General features: G+C 28.4%; 1 protein-coding gene across 1 annotated transcript in view; it reads left to right on the top strand.

The window, feature by feature from the left end:
- The first annotated feature begins 11,685 nt into the window (after nucleotides 1-11,685).
- LOC310724183 (serine/threonine-protein kinase SIK1-like) overlaps nucleotides 11,686-12,500 on the top strand; it is a 10,112-nt gene continuing 9,297 nt past the window's right edge. The window contains exon 1 of the mRNA XM_083537926.1: nucleotides 11,686-12,319. The gene's annotated coding sequence lies outside the window, so the exon portion shown is untranslated. The remainder of the gene's footprint in view (nucleotides 12,320-12,500) is intronic.

Below are 12,500 nucleotides of genomic sequence, written 5' to 3'. Positions count from 1 at the left end.
TTACAGTGGGTACAGAAAGTATTCAGACCCCCTTAAATTTTTCACTCTTTGTTATATTGTAGCCATTTGCTAAAATCGTTTAAGTTCATTCTTCTTCCTCATTAATGTACACACAGCTCCCCATATTGAAAGAAAAACACGGAATTGTTGACATTTTTACAGATTTATTGAAAAAGAAAAACTGAAATATCACATGGTCCTAAGTATTCAGACCCTTTGCTGTGACAATTATATATTTAACTCAGGTGCTTTCCATTTCTTGATATGGTTCTACACCTGAGTCCAGAAATGTTTGATTATACTGATTTGACTTGATTAGGAAAGCCACACACCTGTCTATATAAGACCTTACAGATTACAATGCATGTCAGAGCAATTGAGAATCATAAGGTCAAAGGAACTGCCTGAAGAGCTCAGAGACAAAATTGTGGCAAGGCACAGATCTGGCCAAGGTTACAAAAAATCTCTGCTGCATTTAATGGTTTTAAGAACACAATGGCCTCCATAATCCTCAAATGGAAGACTTTTGGGACAACCAGAACCCTTCCTAGAGCTGGCTGCCCGGCCAAATTGAGCTATCGGGGGAGAAGAGCCTTGGTGAGAGAGGTAAAGAAGATCCCAAAGATCACTGTGGCTGAGCTCCAGAGATGCAGTCGGGAGATGGGAGAGAGTTGTAAAAAGTCAACCATCACTGCACCCATTTACCAGTCGGGGCTTTATGGCAGAGTGGCCCGACGGAAGCCTCTCCTCAGTGCAAGACACATGAAAGCTCACATAGAGTTCTCTCAGATGGTCAGAAATAAGATTCTCTGGTCTGATGAGACCAAGATAGAACTTTTTGGCCTTAATTCTAAGCAGTATGTGTGAAGAAAACCAGGCACTGCTCATCACCTGTCCAATACAGTCCCAACAGTGAAGCTTGGTGGTGGCGGCATCATGCTGTGGGGGTGTTTTTCAGCTGCAGGACGACTGGTTGCAATCGAGGGAAAGATGAATGCGGCTAAGTACAGGGATATCCTGAACGAAAACCTTCTCCAGAGTGCTCTGGACCTCAGACTGGGCCAGAGCACTCTTTGGCCCGACTACGATTTTTTAATAAATCTGCAAAAATGTCAACAATTTTGTGTTTTTCTGTCAATATGGGGTGCTGTGTGTACATTAATGAGGAAAAGAAATTAACTTAAATGATTTTAGCAAATGGTGGCAATATAACAAAGAGTGAAAAATGTAAGGGGGTCTGAATACTTTCCGTACCCACTGTATATGTGTTTATATTATATACTGTATATGTGTTTATATTATATACTGTATATGTGTTTATATTATATACTGTATATGTGCTCATGTTATATACTGTATATGTGCTTGTGTGTTTATATTACATACTGTATATATGCTTATATTATATATTGTATGTGTTTATATGTGTTCATATTATATACTGTATATGTGTTTATATTATATACTGTATATGTGTTTATATTATATACTGTATATGTGTTTATATTGTATACTGTATATGTGCTAATGTTATATACTGTATATGTGCTTGTGTGTTTATATTACATACTGTATATATGCTTATATTATATATTGTATGTGTTTATATGTGTTCATATTATATACTGTATATGTGTTTATATTATATACTCTGTGTTTATATGTGTTCATATTATATACTGTATATGTGTTTATATTATATACTCTGTGTTTATATGTGTTCATATTATATACTGTATATGTGTTTATATTATATACTCTGTGTTTATATGTGTTCATATTATATACTGTATATGTGTTTATATTATATAATCTGTGTTTATATGTGTTTATATTACATACTGTATATGTGCTTATATTATATACTCTGTGTTTATATGTGTTTATATTATATACTGTATATGTGTTTATATTATATACTCTGTGTTTATGTGTTTATATTATATACTGTATATGTGCTTATATTATATACTCTGTGTTTATATGTGTTTATATTATATACTGTATATATGCTTATATTATATATTGTATGTGTTTATATGTGTTTATATTATATACTGTATATATGCTTATATTATATATTGTATGTGTTTATATGTGTTTATATTATATACTGTATATGTGCTTATATTATATACTCTGTGTTTATATGTGTTTATATTATATACTGTATATGTGTTTATATTATATACTCTGTGTTTATATGTGTTCATATTATATACTGTATATGTGTTTATATTATATACTCTGTGTTTATGTGTTCATATTATATACTGTATATGTGTTTATATTATATACTCTGTGTTTATATGTGTTCATATTATATACTGTATATGTGTTTATATTATATACTCTGTGTTTATGTGTTCATATTATATACTGTATATGTGTTTATATTATATACTCTGTGTTTATATGTGTTTATATTATATACTGTATATGTGCTTATATTATATACTCTGTGTTTATATGTGTTTATATTATATACTGTATATGTGCTTATATTATATATTGTATGTGTTCATATGTGTTTATATTATATACTGTATATGTGCTTATATTATATACTCTGTGTTTATATGTGTTTATATTATATACTGTATATGTGCTTATATTATATATTGTATGTGTTTATATGTGTTTATATTATATACTGTATATGTGCTTATATTATATACTCTGTGTTTATATGTGTTTATATTATATACTGTATATGTGTTTATATTATATATTGTATGTGTTTATATGTGTTTATATTATATACTGTATATGTGCTTATATTATATACTGTATATGTGCTTGTGTGTTTATATTACATACTGTATATATGCTTATATTATATATTGTATGTGTTTATATGTGTTTATATTACATACTGTATATGTGCTCATGTTATATACTGTATATGTGCTTGTGTGTTTATATTACATACTGTATATATGCTTATATTATATATTGTATGTGTTTATATGTGTTCATATTATATACTGTATATGTGCTTATATTATATACTCTGTGTTTATATGTGTTTATATTATATACTGTATATGTGCTTATATTATATATTGTATGTGTTTATATGTGTTTATATTATATACTGTATATGTGCTTATATTATATACTCTGTGTTTATATGTGTTTATATTATATACTGTATATGTGTTTATATTATATACTCTGTGTTTATATGTGTTTATATTATATACTGTATATGTGTTTATAATATACTGTATATGTGCTTATATTATATATTGTATGTGTTTATATGTGTTTATATTATATACTGTATATGTGCTTATATTATATATTGTATGTGTTTATATGTGTTTATATTATATACTGTATATGTGCTTATATTATATACTCTGTGTTTATATGTGTTTATATTATATACTGTATATGTGTTTATATTATATACTCTGTGTTTATATGTGTTTATATTATATACTGTATATGTGTTTATAATATACTGTATATGTGCTTATATTATATATTGTATGTGTTTATATTATATACTGTATATGTGCTTATATTATATACTCTGTGTTTATGTGTTTATATTATATACTGTATATGTGCTTATATTATATATTGTATGTGTTTATATGTGTTTATATTATATACTGTATATGTGTTTATATTATATACTGTATATGTGCTTATATTATATATTGTATGTGTTTATATGTGTTTATATTATATACTGTATATGTGTTTATATTATATACTCTGTGTTTATATGTGTTTATATTATATACTGTATATGTGTTTATATTATATACTCTGTGTTTATATGTGTTTATATTACATACTGTATATGTGCTTATATTATATACTCTGTGTTTATATGTGTTTATATTATATACTGTATATGTGCTTATATTATATATTGTATGTGTTTATATGTGTTTATATTATATACTGTATATGTGCTCATGTTATGTACTGTATATGTGCTTGTGTGTTTATATTACATACTGTATATATGCTTATATTATATATTGTATGTGTTTATATGTGTTTATATTATATACTGTATATGTGCTTATATTATATACTCTGTGTTTATGTGTTTATATTATATACTGTATATGTGCTTATATTATATACTCTGTGTTTATATGTGTTTATATTATATACTGTATATGTGCTTATATTATATATTGTATGTGTTTATATGTGTTTATATTATATACTGTATATGTGCTTATATTATATACTCTGTGTTTATATGTGTTTATATTATATACTGTATATGTGCTTATATTATATATTGTATGTGTTTATATGTGTTTATATTACATACTGTATATATGCTTATATTATATATTGTATGTGTTTATATGTGTTTATATTATATACTGTATATGTGCTTATATTATATACTCTGTGTTTATATGTGTTTATATTATATACTGTATATGTGCTTATATTATATACTCTGTGTTTATGTGTTTATATTATATACTGTATATGTGCTTATATTATATACTCTGTGTTTATATGTGTTTATATTATATACTGTATATGTGCTTATATTATATATTGTATGTGTTTATATGTGTTTATATTATATACTGTATATGTGCTTATATTATATACTCTGTGTTTATATGTGTTTATATTATATACTGTATATGTGCTTATATTATATACTCTGTGTTTATGTGTTTATATTATATACTGTATATGTGCTTATATTATATACTCTGTGTTTATATGTGTTTATATTATATACTGTATATGTGCTTATATTATATATTGTATGTGTTTATATGTGTTTATATTATATACTGTATATGTGCTTATATTATATACTCTGTGTTTATATGTGTTTATATTATATACTGTATATGTGCTTATATTATATATTGTATGTGTTTATATGTGTTTATATTACATACTGTATATATGCTTATATTATATATTGTATGTGTTTATATGTGTTTATATTATATACTGTATATGTGCTTATATTATATACTCTGTGTTTATATGTGTTTATATTATATACTGTATATGTGCTTATATTATATACTCTGTGTTTATGTGTTTATATTATATACTGTATATGTGCTTATATTATATACTCTGTGTTTATATGTGTTTATATTATATACTGTATATGTGCTCATGTTATGTACTGTATATGTGCTTGTGTGTTTATATTACATACTGTATATATGCTTATATTATATATTGTATGTGTTTATATGTGTTTATATTATATACTGTATATATGCTTATATTATATACTCTGTGTTTATATGTGTTTATATTATATACTGTATATGTGCTCATGTTATGTACTGTATATGTGCTTGTGTGTTTATATTACATACTGTATATATGCTTATATTATATATTGTATGTGTTTATATGTGTTTATATTATATACTGTATATGTGCTTATATTATATACTCTGTGTTTATATGTGTTTATATTATATACTGTATATGTGCTTATATTATATACTCTGTGTTTATATGTGTTTATATTATATACTGTATATGTGCTTATATTATATACTCTGTGTTTATATGTGTTTATATTATATACTGTATATGTGCTTATATTATATACTCTGTGTTTATATGTGTTTATATTATATACTGTATATGTGCTTATGTGTTTATATTATATACTGTATATGTGCTTATATTATATACTCTGTCTTTATATGTGTTTATATTATATACTGTATATGTGTTTATATTATATACTGTATATGTGCTCATGTTATGTACTGTATATGTGCTTGTGTGTTTATATTACATACTGTATATATGCTTATATTATATATTGTATGTGTTTATATGTGTTTATATTATATACTGTATATGTGCTTATATTATATACTCTGTGTTTATATGTGTTTATATTATATACTGTATATGTGCTTATATTATATACTCTGTGTTTATATGTGTTTATATTATATACTGTATATGTGCTTATATTATATACTCTGTGTTTATATGTGTTTATATTATATACTGTATATGTGCTTATATTATATACTCTGTGTTTATATGTGTTTATATTATATACTGTATATATGCTTATATTATATACTCTATGTTTATATGTGTTTATATTATATACTGTATATGTGTTTATATTATATACTCTGTGTTTATATGTGTTTATATTATATACTGTATATGTGCTTATATTATATATTGTATGTGTTTATATGTGTTTATATTATATACTGTATATGTGCTTATATTATATACTCTGTGTTTATGTGTGTTTATATTACATACTGTATATATGCTTATATTATATACTCTGTGTTTGTGTTTATATTATATACTGTATATGTGCTTATATTATATATTGTATGTGTTTATATGTGTTTATATTATATACTGTATATGTGTTTATATTATATACTCTGTGTTTATATGTGTTTATATTATATACTGCATATGTGTTTATATTATATATTGTATGTGTTTATATGTGTTTATATTATATACTGTATATGTGTTTATATTATATACTGTATATGTGCTTATATTATATATTGTATGTGTTTATATGTGTTTATATTATATACTGTATATGTGTTTATATTATATACTCTGTGTTTATATGTGTTTATATTATATACTGTATATGTGTTTATATTATATACTCTGTGTTTATATGTGTTTATATTACATACTGTATATGTGCTTATATTATATACTCTGTGTTTATATGTGTTTATATTATATACTGTATATGTGCTTATATTATATATTGTATGTGTTTATATGTGTTTATATTATATACTGTATATGTGTTTATATTATATACTGTATATGTGCTTATATTATATACTCTGTGTTTATATGTGTTTATATTATATACTGTATATGTGCTCATGTTATGTACTGTATATGTGCTTGTGTGTTTATATTACATACTGTATATATGCTTATATTATATATTGTATGTGTTTATATGTGTTTATATTATATACTGTATATGTGCTTATATTATATACTCTGTGTTTATATGTGTTTATATTATATACTGTATATGTGCTTATATTATATACTCTGTGTTTATATGTGTTTATATTATATACTGTATATGTGCTTATATTATATACTCTGTGTTTATATGTGTTTATATTATATACTGTATATGTGCTTCTATTCTATATTGTATGTGTTTATATGTGTTTATATTATATACTGTATATGTGCTTATATTATATACTCTGTGTTTATATGTGTTTATATTATATACTGTATATGTGCTTATATTATATACTCTGTGTTTATATGTGTTTTTATTATATACTGTATATGTGTTTATATTATATACTCTGTGTTTATATGTGTTTATATTATATACTGTATATGTGCTTATATTATATACTCTGTGTTTATATGTGTTTATATTATATACTGTATATGTGCTTATATTATATACTCTGTGTTTATATGTGTTTATATTATATACTGTATATGTGTTTATATTATATACTCTGTGTTTATATGTGTTTATATTATATACTGTATATGTGCTTATATTATATACTCTGTGTTTATATGTGTTTATATTATATACTGTATATGTGCTTCTATTCTATATTGTATGTGTTTATATGTGTTTATATTATATACTGTATATGTGCTTATATTATATGCTCTGTGTTTGTATGTGTTTATATTATATACTGTATATGTGCTTATGTGTTTATATTATATACTGTATATGTGCTTATATTATATACTCTGTGTTTATATGTGTTTATATTATATACTGTATATGTGTTTATATTATATACTGTATATGTGCTCATGTTATGTACTGTATATGTGCTTGTGTGTTTATATTACATACTGTATATGTGCTTATATTATATATTGTATGTGTTTATATGTGTTTATATTATATACTGTATATGTGTTTATATTATATACTCTGTGTTTATATGTGTTTATATTATATACTGTATATGTGCTTATATTATATACTCTGTGTTTATATGTGTTTATATTATATACTGTATATGTGCTTATATTATATACTCTGTGTTTATATGTGTTTATATTATATACTGTATATGTGTTTATATTATATACTCTGTGTTTATATGTGTTTATATTATATACTGTATATGTGCTTATATTATATATTGTATGTGTTTATATGTGTTTATATTATATACTGTATATGTGCTTATATTATATACTCTGTGTTTATATGTGTTTATATTATATACTGTATATGTGCTTATATTATATATTGTATGTGTTTATATGTGTTTATATTATATACTGTATATGTGCTTATATTATATACTCTGTGTTTATATGTGTTTATATTATATACTGTATATGTGCTTATGTGTTTATATTATATACTGTATATGTGCTTATATTATATACTCTGTGTTTATATGTGTTTATATTATATACTGTATATGTGTTTATATTATATACTGTATATGTGCTCATGTTATGTACTGTATATGTGCTTGTGTGTTTATATTACATACTGTATATATGCTTATATTATATATTGTATGTGTTTATATGTGTTTATATTATATACTGTATATGTGCTTATATTATATACTCTGTGTTTATATGTGTTTATATTATATACTGTATATGTGTTTATATTATATACTGTATATGTGCTCATGTTATGTACTGTATATGTGCTTGTGTGTTTATATTACATACTGTATATATGCTTATATTATATATTGTATGTGTTTATATGTGTTTATATTATATACTGTATATGTGCTTATATTATATACTCTGTGTTTATATGTGTTTATATTATATACTGTATATGTGCTTATATTATATACTCTGTGTTTATATGTGTTTATATTATATACTGTATATGTGCTTATAATATACTGTATATGTGCTTATAATATACTGTATATGTGCTTATGTGTTTATATTATATACTGTATATGTGTTTATATTATATACTGTATATGTGTTTTTATTATATACTGTATATGTGCTTATATTATATACTCTGTGTTTATATGTGTTTATATTATATACTGTATATGTGCTTATATTATATACTCTGTGTTTATATGTGTTTATATTATATACTGTATATGTGCTTATATTATATACTCTGTGTTTATATGTGTTTATATTATATACTGTATATGTGCTTATATTATATACTCTGTGTTTATATGTGTTTATATTATATACTGTATATGTGCTTATATTATATACTCTGTGTTTATATGTGTTTATATTATATACTGTATATGTGCTTATATTATATACTCTGTGTTTATATGTGTTTATATTATATACTGTATATGTGCTTATATTATATACTCTGTGTTTATATGTGTTTATATTATATACTGTATATGTGCTTATATTATATACTGTATGTGTGTTTATAATATACTGTATATGTGTTTATGTGCTTATATTATATACTGTATATGTGTTTATATTATTTACTGTATGTGTTTGTTTTCCCAATGCAATTTTCTTTTTTTTCTTTCTTTCTTTCTTTCTTTCTTTCTTTCTTTCTTTCTTTCTTTCTTTCTTTCTTTCTTTCTTTCTTTCTACTAATAGCATTACTAATGTTCGTATCACCAGAACCAGTGTCAGTACTAGTATTAGTACCAGTATTCGTACCAGTACCAGTATCAATGCCAGTATCAGCACCACTGTCAGTATTAGTAATAGTATTAGAACCTGTGTCGGTATCAGTGAAGTACAATGATCAGTATCAGTATCTTGCCCTTGGGTAAGACCCTTTAACTCTAAGTTGTATAAATGAGGTCACTGTAGGTCAGTCTGGATAAGAGTGTCTGCCAAATGCCATGTAAATGTATCAGTATCACCCTTATTACCAGTATCAGTATTAGTATTAGTTCTTGTACCAGTAAGAGTACTAGAATTAATGTCAATAGCAGTATCAGTATTGGTACTAGTATTAGTTTCAGTACCAGTGTCAGAACCAGTACCAGTGTCAGAACCAATATTAACCTTCCGGTATTGTTTGATGGATGAATCACAAAACGTGATTCTGATGATTTATAAGGATTCATTATTGATTTTTTTTCTTAAGTGAAATCACGCTTAGATCTCAGGTGTTTTTTGCGTTTCTCGCTCTTGCGTATCTCAGGTCGTCCCTCTGCGAGACACCAGCTTTGTTTGTTGGGTTTGTTTGTTTTCTTCCATTCTGTATGAGATGTGACTAAGAAAAAATTCTCAGACTCTAGGAAATGCCTCAGTGGAAAGGAAGGTGCTTTGCGTCGTCAGCGCTGCTGGGTCGTGTGTTGCGTGGGCGCGTGTCCTCCTGAACTTCAGGGAGGTCCCACGATGAAGGTCAGAGATCTGTGATGTTCTTGTGGCTTACCGTAAAAGCTTAAAATAAAGAACACACACAATTAAGCAGCACCCCCCCCCCCAAGGTTATATTCCCCCGATGTTCCCCAGAGCCCCAGACACGCGGCCCACATGTGCGCTTTAAAAACCACTTCCCTCGCTCGTGTTGAAGTCATTTCCTGCTCTGAATGTCAGCCTAAACGCTGAAGGAAGACACAGCAAAGGCGCAGATGCTGAAAGGTCACCGTCCCAGAATTCGAGCTGAATCTGGCGTCCATTGTGCACCACACGTACACCAGGTGTGAATTATTTGGTGAGGAGAAGCGCAGTGGTGTTAAATGACCTTCGGAGCGCTGGAGCATGGGCCGAGAAGCTCGTTTCATTGCTCAGATGTTCAAAGCTCAGCAGATATCTTCACTAGAGTGTGTGTGCGTGAGAATGTGTGTGTTGCCTGATTACATGGCGATGTCTTATATCGTGTGTGCATCAGCCATTATACACTTCTGCTGCACTATCTGATGACAGATGTTTGATCCTGCAGGTGTGTGTAAGAGAAAATTGCACACACACACACACACACACACACACACATGCCGTGCATGCCTCTGAGTGGGTGTGGATGCTGATTAATAAGCTGCATTTCTGTGGTTTCTGTGTTTGTGCTCAGGCAAGCTTGCAGAACACGTGCACATGCACACACACACACACACACACACACACACACACACACACACACACACACACACACACACACAGAGCCAAAGACCAGATTGCTCACAAACTTGACACTGAGAAGGTGAAGTAAACCTGGAGCTGCATGCAAATGGAGCAAAGAATACACACTGATAAGTGCATGCTTGTGCATAACCTGTCCTTTATGTGTGTGTGTGTGTGTGTGTGTGTGTGTGTGTGTGTTTGATTTATACGATCTATTATTTCACGTGCATGCGAAAAAAATCACGTGTTGTTAATTAGAGAATCAGGATTCAATTAATGAGTAATTAATGAGTAAGAAATCAATGTTGCATTGTTTCAATGGAATAGATAGCATTTTTATTTATTTATTTATGATCAAATCTTTGTCACGTTTTTAATAAAAAAATTCAAAATTAAAATAAAAAAATCAAAAAATGTAATTTAACATTTATTCGATGAACGTGAAAAAATAAAAATCGAAACGCCTTCTTCGCATTCCGGCTCGGGAACGCTTTTCACTTTTTGGGTTCCTGCGGCTTTCCGTAGCAGCTTCGTAACTGACCGGGGAGAATAGGAGCGAGAGAGGTCACGTGGTGTTTCTCACACATGCTCGCGCGCGCGCGCGCACACACACACACACACACACACACACACACACACACTGTCTCTCTCGCGCGCCTCAGGGCGCTGACGTCATCGGCCTCGATCTCCGAAGCAACCACTCCATCAGCACGCGCGTCAGCCGGCGCGAGGAGCCGCGCCGTTGCCGGGCAACCCCCGCCCGGCGCGCTCGCGCGCTCCTGGCTCTGACGCGGGTGTGACGTCAATGAGGCGGGGCTTCAGTAAGATTGGAGGAAAAAAAATAATTAAAAAACGGAAAAGAGGGAGGGGCGGTGGGCGTGGCTCCGGGTCGACGGGAAACGCCGTCCAATCAGCGAGGCCGTGGCTTTTGCATTAGCGGCGCGAGACGCGCTAGTGAGAGGGCCAGAAGCGTCACCGTGGTTACAGGATAGAGAGCAGCTCCTCATACAGGAGTGTGTGTGTGTATGTATATGTATATATGTATATATATGTGTGTGTGTGTGTGTGTTTGTGTTTGTGTGTGGGGGGGGGGCATTTAATCTGGACAACGCGATTCGTTCATACAAATATACGGATAAAGAGCTGTAGCATGGCGGAGAGGGTCTGAGTCCCGGGACGAGGAGCTTTTCTCCCCCGGATGAGTGACACATGAGCCGGCCTGAGCTGAGAGCTGGCAGCCGGGGGACTGGAGTAGTGCGGGCCGGTGAGTCTACTCCAGTAACTTTCTCTCCACACACACACACACACACACACACACACACACACACACACACACACACACACACACACACACAATCAGATACATATATACATACACATTTACATATTTGTCATCTATATACATTATTCATTTTATTTTGATCTTATACACAAACTTATAATAT

This window comes from Silurus aristotelis (assembly GCF_946808225.1).
Source record: "Silurus aristotelis genome assembly, chromosome: 3".
NCBI lineage: Eukaryota > Metazoa > Chordata > Actinopteri > Siluriformes > Siluridae > Silurus > Silurus aristotelis.
Note: the sequence above shows the minus strand (reverse complement) of the source record. Positions and strands in the feature narration are given on the sequence as shown.